Genomic DNA, 15,816 nt, shown 5'->3' on the forward strand with positions numbered 1-15,816 from the left:
TAAATATCGCATAACTGTGAACAAAGTCATAAAACTCAAATGAAGGGATTACAAAAATTATCTATGAAAGATGAGACACTCAGCAAGCAAGATCAATTTCAGGTGGATGACACTTTGCATCCTTGCTGATGGCTGAATTGGCTAATGTTTGAGAGGCAAGTACTTCCTCAAATGCTGCACACAGTTACCAACTCTTGTGAAAGCTAGTTTTTTGGGGTTGGTGTCTGCTTGTGGTGGTGTACAGCAGCCCAAGGAGATTTCAGTATTTTCCTTTGCTCTTTAGTAAGTCCCAAATATGGTAATCAACATCTCGGGCCTTCATTTCACTGTTTCAAGTGCCATTGATGCAGGATATTGGATGTCCTTCCTGTTATTTGGCTCCAGCTATCTTGCCATACAGAACATCTTGTGGTATGCAATCATCCATTCTGTTGACTTGCTTGAGCCAATGAAGGTTTCTATGTTTGAATGGTCACAAAGTGAGATTATTTATGACTGTCCCATCAGGCTTTATCAACAATGTACTTCAGACTGTGAAACTGGAAATTCAGCTGCTTTCCTTGACAGCTACGTAATATGTACAAATGTTAGTGCAGAAGATGAACTCTGTACCTGTTGATGTTGACATTGAAAGATTACTTCTACCTATTTGTACTTCCCAAGTCATAGAATCATCTTTTCAATATTAATCAAATAGATGAGCAGAAAGTTTTTTTCCACACATTATGGACACGAACAGAACAGGTATCTCCTCCAAGGAGAAGGGACAGCTTGAGTTAATTTGCAAGATTATTTAATCTCATTTGGAAAGATCTCAGTCCCTTCTTTCCACATCCATTATTCTTAGTTTCTTGGGTTTTGCTTCCACTCCTCTGCCTGTGGCATGAGGCATTATGATCTATTTGATACCTATTAAACTGAAATTTTGTAAATAATGTCAGTGTATATGCATACAACTATTACTAATTCATTAATTTCTATTTACAGTGTCATAGAGATGTACAGCACTAAAACAGACCCTTCTGTCCATCTTGCCCATGTTGACCAGATAGCCTAACCTAATCTAGTCCTCCATTTGCCAGCACTTGGCCCATATCCCTCTAAACCCTTCCTATTCAAATACCCATCCAGATGCCTTTTACATGCTGTAATTGTACTAGCCTCCACCACTTTCTCTGGCAGCTCATTCCATACACGCACCACTCTCTGTGTGAAAAAGTTGCTCCTTGTGTCCCTTTTATATCTTTTCCCCTTTCGCTCTGAACCTATGCCCTCTAATTCTGGTCTCCCCCACCCCAGGGAAAAATTATTTTGGAGTACTTCAAAGTATTGAATGGAAGTGTTGAGAATGCAACACAAAATATAACATGGATCCTTGAAGAAATAAAATGTTCTGAACGTTTATTTGCACTGATACATTAGTGAATAGTAGCTTGTAGTTTTGTATCTTTGCATCTCAGTACAGCCAATACTGTTATTTATTGTAGGACACACTGCAACTTCTTGTCAGCCATTTAATGGGCCAGTCTACTATCATTTCGCCTCCAACGTGAATTTCAATCTGAGATCGTGGAAGTATCCTCTCCTTAACTGTTACATGGATTTAATCTGGATAGATTCAGTTTATTTTCCATTAAAAATTATAACAGAATGAAAATTCCTGGACATTGAAACATTTCCATTAAATTTGTAGCTTCACAGCTTAAATCACAGCTTTATGGAAAATAAAATATTCAATTCCCTAAGTAACTTAGGGAGTGCTAAACTGAGCTGCATGGTCCAGGAAAAACTGGTAAAACCCTGGATGTGTATTGAGTGTGCTAGCCTGAATCGAAACCAAAGCAAAAGTGTCTGGATGTCAAGAGGGGAAAAAAATGCTAAACCAACCTTTCCATTCCCCACCAGGTCTTGCTTGGAAATAGTAATTAAGAGTAAATCAATCAGACCTGCCCTGCCCCATCTGATTATCACTTATACCAGTAAAGGTCTTTCTGTTATTAGCTTAGGACTGCAGTGAATATCAGCCTTGATAATGCATTTTAAGATTGAATCTTCATCCCACAAACTTTGCTTTAGAGTGTTGTCACCTGGATATTAGCTTATGCTTAAAAGTGAGTACAAAGCTTTTCAGGAAGAATTTATAAAATGTAATTTTTTTGGATGCTGAGGGATTGTGGAACCGTTGACTCAAAATTGTCTAAATGGTCAAAAAACAGCTATTTACTGCTCCATTTTCAATTGGAGGGGGCACAGCAGTGATGATATCATTTACACAGAGCCATTAATAAAGCATGTGGACTTTTACAGTCACGTAATACAAATGTAAGGAAGTTATGTGAACCAGCTGGGGTGTACCAATTCAGGGAATTATATTTCAGAAAGAACACAAAGACTTTGGGAAGGGCACAAAGGAGTATAGAAAGGGAAACTTACCATTGATTTCAAGGACCACTGGTGAGTGGAAAAAATTATATGTAATGACTGATTAGGATTTGGAATGCATAGTATAATTGGTATAAATAAATTGGTAGATGGGCTATATACTCAAAAAATGCAGAAATGAAGGTCGGAGGCAAACTAAATTGTTCAAAATAACTGCAAGAAACATGTTACATTTTTCATATTTCCAGATTTCATAGCACAGCCTAGGCACTACAACAACATATTAAACATCCTTACGAGGCTCCAGTTCTAACTGGGATGTCTAGAGGAATTAAGGTGTGGGGTGGAGGGGTTGTGGTGGCAAGTAATCACTCTTAAAAGGAGACAGATAAAGAACGTAATACAGTTTGAGATTATAAAATCCTGTATGTGCCATCTTTTTTTTTTGGAAGACTTCTCCAAATACTCACATTTTTCCCACTCTTATCCCATAGCATATTTGGGTTTCCCTTCAAGTATTTATCTAGATACCTCTTCAAAATTACATGAGATTGCTTCCACCATTCTTTCAGTCAGTGCATTCCAGATCATAACACACTGGGTTAAAAAGGTCTCATCTTGTTTCATTATTTTGCCAATTACCTTACCTTGCACAGATAGGGAATGAGCAATTCAGAAGTGCTACTCAACAGGCAAAGTGTACACATTCAATAAAACTATTTAAAAATAATTAACAATGACAAAAACTGATAAATTAATCAGTTGCCCTTTGAATTCCCAAAAAGTGAAAACTTGAGTACTTCTAGTGAAGCTTGCAACATTGTACTTGCAAGAAAGTAATTAGATGTAACCACAATGTCATTGTCTGTGTTTTATCTGTTTCCACCAAGGTTTGCAGTCTGAATTTTGAGGTTTAATTTATTAGAGTTTCCAGAGTTATACCTGTCAGATGAAGGAATTAATCTTAATATCAAGCTAATTTCCATGTGCATCGCAACCTGTAACTCCCATTCTATTTTAATATGATTGATGGCAAGATTGTTATTTTACAGGACATGTCAAGATTCTATGACTTTGTGGTCCCAAAATTAAATATGGTGAGTTGCGTAGGATTTGTTCCAAATCTTCCATAGAGGTGAACACATCAGAATGTGATTCGAATTTTCTTTGCATGTTCATTGGAAATTTGTAGCATGAGTACCTTGTATAATTGGGCCAATGTATTGAGATGTTTGAAAATTACACCTTTTTTTAAAAAGACATTAGCTGAAGGTGGCAGCATCAGACTAGAAGGAACTTGTTTGGATCACTTGTGTTCACTGTCAAGGCAGCTGCAAAAAGTACCCTGTGTTGTAAATTGGTGTCTCCTTTAAACCTATGTTCATTCTACTCCAAATTCAGCATGAAACCTTATTTATTATGTTACAACAGGAAGTAACCTTCAAGCTTAAACAAAAGATTTATTGGACACTCTAGTACCCTAACATGAGTGCAACATTGTTGAAAATAAAAAGTCTGTGTCCTTGAAAGGAATAGAAACTAACTTTCGTAGCCTCTGGGGGACCTATCAAGGACCCACTTACAATCACTATTACTTATTTCTACAGTTTCCAATCCAGCTGTTGATATGAATTATCTAATTTTTCTGTTAAACTATTGGTGGCATTTTGAAATATAGCAAATTTTGTTTTAACTGGCATCCAACCGGCAAAAACATATGCCTCAAAAAAAGCAATCTTCTGCAATGTCCAAGTATTTATGCTGTAAATAATATATAACAGTCATATGTATACTTGTGCATTATATTACTATTACTATGTGTTTTTTACATTGATCTTATGAGGTGTGCTGACGTTTTGACATAGGATTTTTTGAGGAATTTGAGGTGTCGAAGTTTGGCTTGGTCGGTTTTACTGTGGTTTCGTGCCCCACTTGATTATGCGGAATATTTGATCAACTGGTACATTCATAGCATAGTGCTGGTTAATAAAAAGGCAGACGTTATAGATGGCAATCCTCATCGGGGAATTTTGATCAGGTGATCATCGTCAAGCAGTCCTTATTAAACAGTCCTCAGAAAGCTGTTTTCTCCGCATGGAAGATGGACCAGAAGAAGACCCAGGGAAGAGATCCCTAACATGTTGGCTAAATAGCAGGATGTGCCTTCACACCTTTAATGAGATCAACATATTCCACCCCAGTAGTTTGTTTGTCCACTGGTATTAGTGAACCACCCCCAATTATCATAGTTGTATACTTCTTAAAATCTAGTTAACAAGTATATCGTATTTAGACTGCTGTTCTAAACAAACACAATAAACTGTCTGTAAATTGCTGCAAATTGTATTAGATAACTAATCATGAAGTCCCTTCCAAAATCAACAGCATTATCAGGAGTGGGATATTGCAGAAGTCGAACTTTAATTCATTTTAAGTTCAAGAAACTGAGAAGCAGCAGCTTTAGATTGTAGATAAACACATTTTGAATAATTCTTAAGTAAATTAGGAAGTCGTAATGGAGTATTTTAAAATGCAATTTAGAGTTTAATAGAAATATTAGATAACTGGTAGCAAGACCTTTGTTAGAAATTGTAGAAATATGCGATGGGGTGATTACGAGTGCGTCCTTGACAGGACTTCAGAAAAGGTTATGGAAGGAACAACAGAGTTACAAATAATCTGGAAATAAGTTACAGTTAAATAAAAATAAAAGGTTGTTGGATTGGTTAAAAATGATTAAGGAATTAAGTAAAGATTTAAAAGGTTGAGACAGGATTCACATTTTCCTAGCAATACGTCTCTGTTATGAATGATATTGGGAAACAGGTTGAAACGTTTTGATGTTTGTGTCAAGATCTTTCTAACTTCTTTATATTTTTGTCTTTTTATTTCTTTTACATAATGGAATATAAGGAACATATAACTGAAATTACAGTTTTATAGAAAAGTCCAAATGATTCCAAGTTTGCATGTGCACAATGAAAATACATGCCAGTCTTTTTATTTAAAGACTGATGTAAATACCTTGAAGGCAGTAATGATGGATTGTCTTATGAGGATAGATTGAAACAGGCAGTGTTTAAAAGAGTGAGGGCTTAATTGCTAAAATGAATAAGATCCTGAATAGTCTTAATAGGATGGACTTGGAAAGAATGTTTCCTCTCGTGGATCAGTCCAGAAAGAGGGGATATTTAAAAAATTAGGGGTCACCCTTTAGGAACTGAGAAGAGATATTTTCTCTCTGAGAGTTGTGTGGCTAGAATTCTCAGAAGGTCATGACAAGTGGGTTGTTGCTTGTTTTTAAGATAAAAGCGGGTAAATTTTTGTTAAGAGGAGGAATCCAGGGTTATTGGTGGTAAATGGGAATGCAGAATTCAGAACACAAACTGATTAGTCATGATCTTATTGAATGGCAGAGCAAGCTCAAAGAACAAATTATCTACTTATGCTCCTATTTCATCCATTCACCAGAGGCTTATAACCACTGTCAGGTGGGGTCTAGACACCATGGGAGCAATCACTCAGCCTTGCTTGATACCAGTCCAGTTTTTGAAGGCACATTTTAAATCTCTCAAAAAGGTTGCTTTGGTATAATTATGAAGAAGTTTCTTGGACATCCAAATCTTTGGTGAACAAACCATGCAGCAACACCATTTACTGAACAAATGCTTTGGTCTAGTCACTGATTGCAATTAAGAACTCCTGGTGTTGTTTTTGATGTTTTCCTAGCAACAGAAGTCCATGTCTCTGGGAAGTCCATCTTGGCTCTGGTATATATTGTTGTCCTGTGCATTGGTGGTAGACTGAGTTAGTGTTTCATGGAAAGGGTCTTAATTAACAAACTGCTTTGTTCTGGATGTATTGAGTTTCTTAAGTGAGCTGCACGGTAGAATGCATTCTCTCACATTACTGACTTATGTCTTACAAATGAAGAACAGAGTTTTGGGAGTCAAAGGTGTGTTACTTGCTGCAGAATTCCCATACTTAGTTTATATTTAGCTTGCTGTATTAGGTTTCTGATCAGTGATGACACACAAGATGTTGATAGCGAGGGTCAGTGATGGTAATTGTTTTTCATCATTCTTTCATGGGTTGCAGGTGTTGCTAGCAGGAGCCCAGCCCTGATTACCCTCAAATAATTGCCCCTTGAGAAGGTAGTGTTGAGCTACCTTCTTAAACCAATGCAGACCATTGGAAGGGGAATGTATGTGGAGTTGCTGGGTAGTACAATTACCAGATGGTTTTTAAAGCAGTGATAGTTCTGGTTGCCGTTACTGAGAATTAACACATTTTAGTTCCATCAGCAGCCACAGTGGAATTTGAACACATTCCCCAGAGCATTAGACTGGGCTTCTGGATACTAATTGGACATTCAGTCCTTCAGGCCTGTTCCACTGTTCAATGAGATGGTCCAGAGACATTATCAAGGAGAATGATGCCATAGCGATAATGCCATTGAATGTCAAGGAGAGGTAGTTAGTTTCTGTCTTGTTGGAGATGGCCATTGCCCGGTACTAATGTGATGCGAACGCTGCTTGTCACTTAAGAGCCCAAGCCAAAATGCTGTGCAGGCCTTGCTGCATGTGAACACAGATTGCTTTGGTATCTGAGGAGTCTGGTTCTGAATATTATTTAATAACTAGCAAGCACCCTTACATTTGACTTTATGAAAGAAGGAAGGTCATTGATTAAGCAGCTGAAAATGGTTAGGCCAAGGTTGCCAACCTATCAAACTCCCTTGTTCTGACCAATTTCTTCCTTAATCAACATCACAAAGCAAATAATCTGATCAATATCATGTCACTATTTGTGGGATTTTCCTGCATTACAACGGTGACTATAAGCATTTTGGGGCATCTGATGGTTGTGAAAGGTGCTCCATAAATGCAATTCCTCCTTTCTGTATCACTGCTGAGATATTTAGTAAAAAAGGAAAGAGACAAAGTTGTCATTTTTATCTTAAAAGTGATATATTCTTGGCCTTCCTTAATCAAACTTCAGTTACCAATCTTAAATATATCTTTAAAAAAGTAAAAGATTTTTTTAAAATTATGATCCCTGATTGAATCCAACATCTATCATAACAATGATATTCACAATGTGAAGGTGCTGGTGTTGGACCTGGGTGGACAAAGTTAAAAATCACCCAACCCCAGGTTATAGTCCAACAGTTTATTTGGAAATACTTTGTGGTAGCTTTCGCTAGTGCTTTACAATAAATCTGTTGGACTCTAACCTGGTGGTGTGTGATTTTTAGCAATGATATTCAAAAGTATTTGCACAGAAAATGGCGAAAACAAAAGCATTTCTCAAAAGCAGTTCAATTTGCACCCAGATCAGTGACCTCACCCAAAACAGAAGCGATTGTTTGCTATCAGAGGAGTCAAGCAATTTCAAACAATGAATAAAGTGAAGGTGTGATTGAGTTTGTCCATGATGATTTGTGGCAGTCTGCCAAGACCCATGTTCCAGTATCATGAAACAAAATACTGAAAACCATACATGAAGGGAAAAAAGAAAATTGAAAAAGAAAAACTGGTTGCTTTCACTGTTGATCAACTGTCTGTTGGTTCCACAAAATACAATGGACTCATATGTTTTTCTTCAGAATTTTTAAAGGGATTTTAATATTTGGATTTAGAACCTACATGCTGCTGCACATTATTGTCCATAATAAAAGAGCCTCTACTATGTGACATAATATATTTCGTGCCAAATCAGTGAGGCAGGTCAACGTAATTTCAATTTTCAACATTTTCCACTTTATAGGTAGTATCAGATTCACGGGCCAATGCCACTATCACAAATAGCAGCGTCAGCAAGTTATCAGAATTAATACATGATCCATCATTTGTCAAAATATTGTTTACAACCTGACAGAGTAATTCTATGCTCCCCATGGGGAAGCTACATTGAAAGGAATATGCACTCTCTGATCATGTATTTTCATTGTGCACATGCAAGCTTGGAATCATTTGGACTTTTCTATAAAACTGTAATTACAGTTGTATGTTCCATATTGGTGGGTTTTAAGAGTGATAAGTGACATGATAGTAGCATTTTTTAAATTGAGAAATCTAGGTAACAATTCACAGTACACAATACCTTAGAAATTTTTAATTGTGGGTATGCAAATGAGATAAATTAAATAACAATGATTACATAATGCAAAGCATCAGTTTCTAAAGCCTGTAGATTCAAAAAAAGATAGAAAACTCAATTGTGCAAGTACCTCCACTTTTCAAGATCTGAAAAAGGATTCGGAAGAGCGTCTTGACTTCCAGAGAGAATGAGAGGGGAAGAAAAGCATATAGAATGATGTGCAATATTTCCAGAAGGAATTGGAGTAAAATGCAGAAGAACATATTTTAAATCTAAAATTAAATCTAATTTGTTTGAAATGAACCTTGAACCATTGTGGCTAATGGGTTTTAAAAAGCTCATTCTGCTACACTACATAATTTCTCCGAGTTTAGAGAAGGGATTAATTACGAATATGGGCTGAATTTTACATTTGGCTTTTATCTTACAAAATGACTAACTTCATAAAAAGGGCTTCCCAAAATTATAAAGTGCTTGTTGTAACATTGTCTAGGTAATTGTAGGAGTTTTGCCTCTCATTGAAAGGAAGTCTTGCCCTCAAGATTTGCTGGAACCACAAAGAATCCCAAAGAAGAGGACAGTTTGGTATTGAGCTATGGTAAGTATGGCATTTTTGGGCAGAGATGAATTAGGGAATAGAGAAATGTGTGGAGGGCCAGACTTGAATGCCAGCAAGGGGGAAGTAAAAGACGGTGCATCACAGCGCCAGGGATCTGGGTTTGGTTCCAGTCTCGGATGACTGTGCAAACTCCACACAGACATTCTCCCCATGTCTGTGGGTTTCCTCCCACAGTCCAAAGATGTGCAGGTTAGATGGATTGGCTATGCAGGTTAAATGGATTGGTTGTGCTAAATTGCCCATGATGTCCAAGGACATGCAGGTGAGATGGATTAGTCATGGGAAATGTAGGGTTGTAAGATAGGAGGAATGGGTCTGGGTGAGATGCCGTTCAGAGCGTTGGTATGGACATAATGGGCTGAATGGCCTGCTTCCACACTATAGGGATTCTATGATTACGATTACCTGCAGCACTGATAAACAGGTTTTCGTCCTTACAGCCTACATAGGTGAGAATCATGTTGCCATGCAGGCTACATATTAAGTTTAAATTCATGTTCCCATTAATTGCATGTATATAAAGTTACAAATATCTTAAAATTTTAATGTTCTTGTTTAGGATTTATTTACTACAGGTCATTGTGTTATAACGCAACAATTGGGTTCCTCTGCAACCCCATGCTATAGAAAATTGCGCTGTAGAAGATTGCTACAGAAAATCGCTGTACCTGTTCAGTAGAAAGTTCATGTTACCAAACATTGTCCACAATTCTTCAATTGTGTTGTAGCCAATTTGCATTGACGAGGCGCATGCGTGTACGATACCAAAAGACCTGTATTGATGTAACCATTTTAAGAAGCAGCCTTTCCAAATTTTCAAGATCCATATAATCCAAACAAGAAAAGTACCAACTAATTAGCTATATATATATATAAATATATATATATATATATATATATGAATGGAGCTGTGCAGCCTGGGCTTTGAGTGCCAGATTGCTAGTGCTAAGGATACAGAATAAGGCAACATTATCAGACCTACTTGCTCTTTCAGTTTTCCAAATGACCAAATACTGCTGTTTGTACCAAACACTTAGCATTCTCTTTAGTGTTTGTAGGTGTATTGAAATGATTAGTTTGTGATCAGCATTAGCTGCTGAGTTTTGTGTTAGCTGTTGAATACCCAGCATTCAAGAAAATGTATTGAGAAGGATATTGATTTTCTTACCGTTTAGAAAAGCATGACCCATTTTTTCAACTACAATCTTGCAATTTGTGAAAGTTCATTTTCCACAATAAAAGCATGGTCAGTGAAAGTGTCAATGTCAAAACGTTTCAGAATTTAATGCCAAGAATTTTTGGTTCTCTTGTAAATATCTGGTTTATAAATCTTAAGTTTTTGAGTATAACTTTTACTTTTAGGAATTAACAGGTTCAATGTAAGCTTAGTAGAAAAGCCAGGGAAAGAGACTGGTCAGCATCTCAAGTGATTTCAATTCAAACAAACTTGGAATTTGTTACATTTAAAAGTTAACTTGTGTTTAAGTCATTGAGCTGTATAGCATGGAAACAGACCCTCAGTCCAACTCGTCCATGCTGACCAGATGTCCTAAATTAATCTTGTCACATTTGCCAGCATTTGGCTCATAAGCCTCTAATATTCACACCCATTCAGATGCCTTTTAAATGTAATTGTATCAGCCTCTACCACTTCCTCTGACAGCTTATTCCATACAAGCACTACCCTCTGCGTGAAATAGTTGCCCCTCAGGCCCCTTTTAAATCTTGCCCCTCTCACCTAAACCTAAGCCCTCTAATTTTGGAACTCTGCTACCTGAGGAAAAGACCTAACCATGCCCTTTATGAGGTCTATAAGGACATCCCTCAGCCTCCGACGCTCCAGGGAAAACAGCCCTAGCGAATTCAGTGTCTCCCTACAGCTCAAACCCTCCAACCCTGACAACATTGTTGTAAATCTTTTCTTAACTCTTTTAAGTTCCACATTCTTCCCATAGCAGGGAGACCAGTTTTCTAAAAGTGGCCGAACCAATGTCCTGTACAAATGCAACATGATCTCCCAACTCCTATATTCAATGCACTGACCAATAAAGGCAAGCATATCAAGTGTCTTCTTCACTATCCTGTCCACCTCGACTGTCCATGAGCCAAATGCTGGCAAATGTGACAAGATTAATTTAGGACATCTGGTCAGCATGGACGAGTTGGACTGAGGGTCTGATTCCATGCTATACAGCTCAATGACTTAAACACATGGCTGATATGTGACCTAACTCCGTATGCCTGCCTTTGAAGGGACTATGAACCTGCACTTCAAGGTCTTTTTGTTCGACAACAGTCGCCAGGACCTTACCATGAAATGTATAACTCCTGCCCTGATTTGCCTTTCCAAAATGCAGCAGCTCACATTTATCTAAATTAAACTCCATCTGCCACTCCTCAGCCCATTGGCCCATTTGACAGGGGCTCTATCTCTTGGATTTCATGCAAAAAAAATAATTGGAATGTTTACCCCAGCTTCTAGCTGGTTGAAAAAGTTTACAGTGGTGCTACCAGAGCCTTGCCGCAGAAAGCAGTCAGCTTGAATTGTTACTTTGGAATAAACTTTACACATTTATTCAGTTGAGAAATAAACACTATCAACTTGTAGCAAATGCTTTTATCCATCCATTCCAATCTAGAATTGTAAACTCCGTTTCCTTGCAGTTGATATTTCAGGGACTGTTACAGGTTTTCTCTATTCTAGTTAATTTATAGAAGTTAAGATAAAGTCACAATATATAGCAATGAGAACTTTCAGGGTCATGGTTTTAAAATGCAAGAATATATGTTTTATTTCAATGAAATTGACCTGGAATATGAAATTAATGTTTTATATCCCATCAAAGTCATGACTGCAGATTAAGTCAAGGGTCTTTATCGAGTATCCTTCAGCACTCATGAGCTGTCAAAAAAATCACATTCCTTTAAATAGATTAGCTCATAATGTTTCAAGTATTATGCTTTTGCTATATTATGTTCCACTGGCATCAACTGCACGACTCCTATTCACCCTCTGTTATTACATCAAAGGACTCAATTAATTTAATCAAATATGATTTTCTTTTAGCTAATCTGTTCTGGCTGTCACTAACCTATATTATGCCAAGTGCCAATTAATTTTGTCTGGAATTAATGGCTCTAAATATTTTCCCACCATCAAAAATAGGCTGATAGTTTGTAAGTGCCATTATCCTCTCCCCTTCTTTGAAGATGGATATAATATTTTCAATCATTTCGTCCTCTAGAATCACTCTGTATCCAAAAAGAATTGGGAGATTGTGACCTGTACTATTTCAATTCTTGAATTTTTAATTTTTCAGTTAAAAAAGACTAATTATCAGTATGGAGACATGAAAGTTAGTTAAGTCCACCAAGTCCTGGACTTCTTCTTCCTTACCCTCCCACCACTTGTAGTAAGATAGGAACAGGAGTAGGCCATCATTAATAAGATCATGGCTGATATGTGACCTAACTCCATATGCCCGCCTTTGGCCCATATCCATTGTTACCCTTGCTTAATAAAATGTGTCTATCTCAGATCTAAGTTTAACAATTGAGTTAACATCAACCACCATTTGACGAAGAGAGTTCCATGCCTCTGTTATTCTTTGCATGCACAAGTGCTTTCTAATATCTCTCCTGGATGGCCTAGTCCTAATCCTTAGATTATGTCCCCTGGTTCTGGAATCTTCAACCAGTGTAAATGGTTCTCTTAACCTACCCTGTCCTTCCCTATTAATATTCCTCAATCAGATCACCCCTTAACCTTCTTGAGAAAATTTTTCTAATCTCTCATCATAACCCCTGAAATCTAGGTATCATTTTTGTAAACCTGCGTGGAACTCCTTCCGGGGCCAAAACATCCTTCCTAAGATGTGGTGCTCAGATCTGCTCACAGTACTTTAAGTGGGGTCTTACTAGGATTTTGTGTACCTGTAGTATAACATCTGCATCCCTTTAATTCAACCCTTTAGATGTGAAAGCCAGCATTCTATTAGCATTCTGGATTATTTTCTGCATTTCTTTGTGGCATTCGAAAGAGCCATGCACCTGAACTCTTAAATCTCCTTAGACATCAACTGTATTCCCATAGCAATATGCATGCAACATAATCCCCAGACAACACCACCATGGGAGGAGGTCATGTGGTGGATGAGGTGCAAATGCTGGTGGTGGCAAGGAATGGAAAGAGATATAACAAAACATTGTCAGCAATGCCTAGTATGTGCCCAGACTGACCTAGAAATACCATTCAAGGCCCTTGTGTCAAGGCCCTGACCAAAGGGACCATGGGAGCAGTTGCAAATCAATTTCAGGACTCCTTCCACTGAATTTGGAAGGCTTCTTGTTTGGACATAAACCCACATGAGTCTGTTCAGTGACAAAAGTTGTTTGAATAATGTTAGAAGAGGTAATCCCAAGATGGGCAATGCCATTACAGATGAATTCAGATCAGAGAACATATTTTACAGACAAATGATTAAGTTACAGCAAGTAATTAAGAAGATACATGTAGTTTTGGCTGTAAGTATTAATGACTTTAAAAATAGAGAAGGCTGGGAATCCAGATGGTGGTGATCTGAACTGTCTGCTTTGCTGGTTTCTGCATCACAGCACAAGCAAAGAAGTGCTTTAACCCACCCCACTTAAGCCATTTCATTAAAGCTCAACATTGGAATAGTCATAGAATCTTTAGTAATCTCGTTTTGTCGATTGGAAATGACAAAACATGGAAAAGGATCAAGTAAATCCAGCAATTGGGGCCTGCGGCCACAGCTGCGACCCCTGCCTCCCAACCCCTACCAGTTCAATGGACCTGATTACTTAACAGGCCTTACAGAAAGATCAAAGATACAATCGAAGAAACGTTTAATACTAAGTTGGATCTGCTGTCAGCCATCATCCAAAAACATGAGCATCAACTTGAAAACCTTGTGAAGAGAGTGGATGAGTGTCGAGTATTGAACCATAGTGGCAGAGACCACAATAGGTTCATCTGAAGATTGGATCCAAGCCCTTGAAAAGCAGGTTCGTAACTTAATGAATCAAGTTGACGATCTTGAGAATAGGGGCAAAAGGAAGAATATCCGTATCTTTGGTCTGTTGGAGGGGATGGAAAGTGTCAGCCAGTGAGTTTTTTTGAGAACTGGATGCCACAATTCCTCAACTTGAAAGTTGAAGCAGGATAGGTGAAAATTGAAGGAGCTCACCGGGTTATGGCATGCAGGTCAGGTTTGGATCAGTGCCCCCGCCCTATCCTCATGCGGTTTCACAGCTAAGCGGACAAAGAGTCATGAAAGCATCCAGAACTCAAAGGAAAGATCCGAAGGCTTTAATTCACAAGAGCTCCAGGATTATGTTCTTTTAGGACTTCTCAGCGGCAGTGATTCAGAAATGAAAATCTTTTGATGATATCAAGAAAAGACTAAGGGAACTCGGGATTCAGTATTCTTAAAGGTACTCAGCGGTGCTTCAGTTTGCTTTCAATAGATCCACATATTCTTTCGACTCTCCAGAGAAAGCAAAAACTTTGTGGACATGTTAAATTAGACTAGATGGTTTAATAGATATAGATAATAATTTCTTTTTTCTCTTAAAAGAAAGTTCTGTTGGATATTTTTTGGTATTAACCAGTATCAAATTATAGCTGGTGATGGCAGAGTATTCACTTTTTGAAAGTTTGTTAGTTGTACTTGTTTTAGTTTGTTCAGTTTTTAGATTCTATAAATCTCTTTTCATTTGAGGCTCAATAATTTGTAATTTGAGTTCTTCCTCTCTGGTGTCTAAATTTTCCTACAGAATGTTATGGCTAGTGGCATGCTTAAATGGTGTATCTGGAACATTGAGGGGTGCCAGTCGCCAGTCAAGAGGAAAAAGGTACTTTCCAGTCTCAAAACAGAGAGGGTGGATATTGCCTTATTGCAGGAGATGCACCTGGATGATAAGGAACATTTGAAATCACAACATGGTGGGTTTGATCAGGTTTATTTTTCATCTTTTAATACTAGGAGTAGGGGATCGGCCATACTTGTTAGAAAGAATCTCCCTGTTAAGTTACTAGATTGCATTAAAGATATGCATGGGAAGTTCATAATCCTCAAAGCTTCGATAAATGGAGAAGAATAAGGTATTTTGAATGCTTACTGCTCTCCGGCCCACCCCCTTAATTTCCTGGTAGAAGCATTTTCTAAACTGATTAACCTTGCATTGTGGCACATTATCATAGGGGGAGATTTTAACTGTCGTATGGATCCCACAGTAGACTAAATGCCAAAGGGCCCCCATACCCTTTTTACAGTCTAAATGATTAGTGGATTTATGTGTAGAATTTGGGCTGGTGGATGGTGGAGACATCTCTACCCCACAGGTAGGGATTTTACATTCTTTTCCAACCCGCAAGAGCCAGATCCGGATTGATCTTTTTCTAACCCCTGCAGCACTCTTGAATTCAGTGGTGTCTTATACAATTGGGGATAGTACCATCTCTGCAGCAGTATACTTATTAGTTAAGATTAAGGCAATATAACTGGTCCAAGACCTGGATACCTTTGTTCTTAAGGAAAGTAAGTTCATTAAGTATTTCTGCAATGAATTTAGGGCTTTCTTAGCCATTAATACAGACTCAGCCAGTAACCCACCCATTCTGTGGGAAACTGATAAAGCTTATGCATGGGAGATAATTATAACAGCACACAAACCAACAGCCACACTCA

This window comes from Chiloscyllium plagiosum, chromosome 13, assembly GCF_004010195.1.
Source record: "Chiloscyllium plagiosum isolate BGI_BamShark_2017 chromosome 13, ASM401019v2, whole genome shotgun sequence".
Lineage (NCBI taxonomy): Eukaryota > Metazoa > Chordata > Chondrichthyes > Orectolobiformes > Hemiscylliidae > Chiloscyllium > Chiloscyllium plagiosum.